Source organism: Chiloscyllium punctatum, unplaced genomic scaffold, assembly GCF_047496795.1.
Source record: "Chiloscyllium punctatum isolate Juve2018m unplaced genomic scaffold, sChiPun1.3 scaffold_1115, whole genome shotgun sequence".
NCBI classification, from domain to species: Eukaryota; Metazoa; Chordata; class Chondrichthyes; order Orectolobiformes; family Hemiscylliidae; genus Chiloscyllium; species Chiloscyllium punctatum.
In genome coordinates this window covers 25,484-30,000 of record NW_027310849.1, presented here as the reverse complement: position 1 = coordinate 30,000, position 4,517 = coordinate 25,484, and positions in this window count along the sequence as shown.

Below are 4,517 nucleotides of genomic sequence, written 5' to 3'. Positions count from 1 at the left end.
CGGTCGTCAATAGACCGCCGCACCGGCCTCTGACTGACTCTCAGAATGGACGGAAAGAGCCGGGTAAGCCTTTCAAAAGATTCGACCACGTGCCGAAAACTTTAGACTTCCGTGAGCTCTCCGGCTTGCACCGAGACCCGAAGTCGACGTGCGAAGCACCACGGGACCCCTTTCGCCTGCAGGTCCCGAGCCGCCTTTATTTGCTGTTACGAGCATCGTGTGCCCCATACCTGCGTGACGAGCACCGCAGGGCGGCAGAGCCATCGCACTTGGCCGGGTGGCAGAGGAGGACCAGACTATTCACAGATAGCGGCCCAACGACTCCCAGAGCCGGTCGTGCGGCGCGCGAGGTCTGCTCTCTTCACAAGAGGCTTTATTAGGGAGTGCTAAGGCAAGGTTCTGTGCCCTCCACCCTCATCGCAACACCCATGGGAGCCTCCGGTCGTCAATAGACCGCCGCACCGGCCTCTGACTGACTCTCAGAATGGACGGAAAGAGCCGGGTAAGCCTTTCAAAAGATTCGACCACGTGCCGAAAACTTTAGACTTCCGTGAGCTCTCCGGCTTGCACCGAGACCCGAAGTCGACGTGCGAAGCACCACGGGACCCCTTTCGCCTGCAGGTCCCGAGCCGCCTTTATTTGCTGTTACGAGCATCGTGTGCCCCATACCTGCGTGACGAGCACCGCAGGGCGGCAGAGCCATCGCACTTGGCCGGGTGGCAGAGGAGGACCCGACTATTCACAGATAGCGGCCCAACGACTCCCAGAGCCGGTCGTGCGGCGCGCGAGGTCTGCTCTCTTCACAAGAGGCTTTATTAGGGAGTGCTAAGGCAAGGTTCTGTGCCCTCCACCCTCATCGCAACACCCATGGGAGCCTCCGGTCGTCAATAGACCGCCGCACCGGCCTCTGACTGACTCTCAGAATGGACGGAAAGAGCCGGGTAAGCCTTTCAAAAGATTCGACCACGTGCCGAAAACTTTAGACTTCCGTGAGCTCTCCGGCTTGCACCGAGACCCGAAGTCGACGTGCTAAGCACCACGGGACCCCTTTCGCCTGCAGGTCCCGAGCCGCCTTTATTTGCTGTTACGAGCATCGTGTGCCCCATACCTGCGTGACGAGCACCGCAGGGCGGCAGAGCCATCGCACTTGGCCGGGTGGCAGAGGAGGACCAGACTATTCACAGATAGCGGCCCAACGACTCCCAGAGCCGGTCGTGCGGCGCGCGAGGTCTGCTCTCATCACAAGAGGCTTTAGGGAGTGCTCAGGCAAGGGTCAGCCCGCAGCCTTCCTGGCAACACCCAGGGGAACCAGGCCACTCGCGTCTCTCGCCTTCATTTTCGACACGAGCGCCTGCGGAGGGCCACCACCCCCTCCGATTGTCAAGAGACCTCCGCACCGGCCTCTGACTTACTCTCAGAATGGACGGAAAGAGCCGGGTAAGCCTTTGAAAAGATTCGACCACGTGCCGAAAACTTTAGACTTCCGTGAGCTCTCCGGCTTGCACCGAGACCCGAAGTCGACGTGCTTAGCACCACGGGACCCCTTTCGCCTGCAGGTCCCGAGCCGCCTTTTATTTTTGTTACGAGTATCGTGTTCCCCAAACCTGGGTGACGAGCACCGCAGGGCGGCAGAGCCATCGCGCTTGTCCGGGTGGCAGAGGAGGACCAGACTATTCACAAATAGCGGCCCAACGACTCCCAGAGCCGGTCGTGCGGCAGGCGAGGTCTGCTCTCATCACAAGAGGCTTTAGGGAGTGCTCAGGCAACGGTCAGCCCGCAGCCTTCTTGGCAACACCCAAGGGAACCAGGCCACTCGCGTCTCTCGCCTTCATTTTGGACACGAGCGCCTGTGGAGGGACGGCCGGAGTCAACGTGGGGTTTGCCCGCCCTCCAATAGTGTCAAAAGACCGCCGCACAAGTCTCTGACTGACTCTTAGAACAGACAGAAAGAGTTTGTCAAATCTGTCAAAAAATTGACAAAGTGTCAAAAATTCGACTTCCAAGAGCTCTCCGGCATGCACTCATACCTGTCATTAAAGTGCTATGCCCGTGGAACCGTTTTTCGGATGCCTTTCAGAACGGTCCCGCGCCGCCATTTTGTTCTAAAAATCGTGTTCCCATATATCTCCGGGTACCCCGCCAACCTCACTGCGGAAAAACTACAAGTGGCACTGAATGGGTCTGAATTCCAAATTTGACTGCATCGGTCTGGAACTCGGTCCGGTCAAAACCGTTTGGATTTTTCTCGGTCCGGACTTCCGCGACAGACAAAGTTAAAGTTTTCGGGCTGCAGGCACAAAACGACAGCTGGCCATTTGCCGGGCTCAATTCACCCAATTCCTCCGGCACTTCGGAGCACATGTTCGGTGTAAGTTTGCGAATCTTTCCCGATGCTGCAGCATTTTCCTCCGCTGACACTTAGAATATTTTTCACACTTTGCTGAAAATTTTTCTAAGTGTTTTTTTCCAAGTTTTCCTGGTTACTGATTTCTTCTTTTTAAACATTTTTCTAAGTTTTTCTGGTTACTGATTTCTTCTTTTTAAACATTTTTCGCAGTTTGTCTGGTTACTGATTTCTTCTTTTTAAACATTTTTCGCCGTTTTTCTGGTTACTGATTTCTTCTTTTTAAACATTTTTCGCCGTTTTTCTGGTTACTGATTTCTTCTTTTTAAACATTTTTCTAAGTTTTTCTGGTTACTCATTTCTTCTTTTTAAACATTTTTCTAAGTTTTTCTGGTTACTGATTTCTTCTTTTTAAACGTTTTTCTGGTTACTCATTTCTTCTTTTTAAACATTTTTCTAAGTTTTTCTGGTTACTCACTTCTTCTTTTTAAACATTTTTCGCCGTTTTTCTGGTTACTGATTTCTTCTTTTTAAACATTTTTCTAAGTTTTTCTGGTTACTCATTTCTTCTTTTTAAACATTTTTCTAAGTTTTTCTGGTTACTCATTTCTTCTTTTTAAACATTTTTCTAAGTTTTTCTGGTTACTGATTTCTTCTTTTTAAACATTTTTCTAAGTTTTTCTGGTTACTGATTTCTTCTTTTTAAACATTTTTCTAAGTTTTCCTGGTTACTCATTTCTTCTTTTTAAACATTTTTCTAAGTTTTCCTGGTTACTCATTTCTTCTTTTTAAACATTTTTCTAAGTTTTCCTGGTTACTGATTTCTTCTTTTTAAACATTTTTCGCAGTTTTTCTGGTTACTGATTTCTTCTTTTTAAACATTTTTTCGCAGTTTGTCTGGTTACTGATTTCTTCTTTTTAAACATTTTTCGCCGTTTTTCTGGTTACTGATTTCTTCTTTTTAAACATTTTTCGCCGTTTTTCTGGTTACTGATTTCTTCTTTTTAAGCATTTTTCTAAGTTTTTCTGGTTACTCATTTCTTCTTTTTAAACATTTTTCTAAGTTTTTCTGGTTACTGATTTCTTCTTTTTAAACATTTTTCTAAGTTTTTCTGGTTACTCATTTCTTCTTTTTAAACATTTTTCTAAGTTTTTCTGGTTACTCACTTCTTCTTTTTAAACATTTTTCTAAGTTTTTCTGGTTACTGATTTCTTCTTTTTAAACATTTTTCGCCGTTTTTCTGGTTACTGATTTCTTCTTTTTAAACATTTTTCTAAGTTTTTCTGGTTACTCATTTCTTCTTTTTAAACATTTTTCTAAGTTTTTCTGGTTACTGATTTCTTCTTTTTAAACATTTTTCTAAGTTTTCCTGGTTACTGATTTCTTCTTTTTAAACATTTTTCGCAGTTTTTCTGGTTACTGATTTCTTCTTTTTAAACATTTTTCTAAGTTTTCCTGGTTACTGATTTCTTCTTTTTAAACATTTTTCGCAGTTTTTCTGGTTACTGATTTCTTCTTTTTAAACATTTTTCTAAGTTTTTCTGGTTACTGATTTCTTCTTTTTAAACATTTTTCTAAGTTTTTCTGGTTACTCACTTCTTCTTTTTAAACATTTTTCTAAGTTTTCCTGGTTACTGATTTCTTCTTTTTAAACATTTTTCGCAGTTTGTCTGGTTACTGATTTCTTCTTTTTAAACATTTTTCGCAGTTTTTCTGGTTACTGATTTCTTCTTTTTAAACATTTTTCTAAGTTTTTCTGGTTACTCACTTCTTCTTTTATAACATTTTTCTAAGTTTTCCTGGTTACTGATTTCTTCTTTTTAAACATTTTTCTAAGTTTTCCTGGTTACTGATTTCTTCTTTTTAAACATTTTTCTAAGTTTTCCTGGTTACTGATTTCTTCTTTTTAAACATTTTTCTAAGTTTTTCTGGTTACTCATTTCTTCTTTTTAAACATTTTTCGCAGTTTTTCTGGTTACTGATTTCTTCTTTTTAAACATTTTCCTAAGTTTTCCTGGTTACTGATTTCTTCTTTTTAAACATTTTTCTAAGTTTTCCTGGTTACTCATTTCTTCTTTTTGATCATTTTTCTAAGTTTTCCTGGTTACTGATTTCTTCGTTTTGAACATTTTTCTAAGTTTTCCTGGTTACTCACTTCTTCTTTTCAAACAT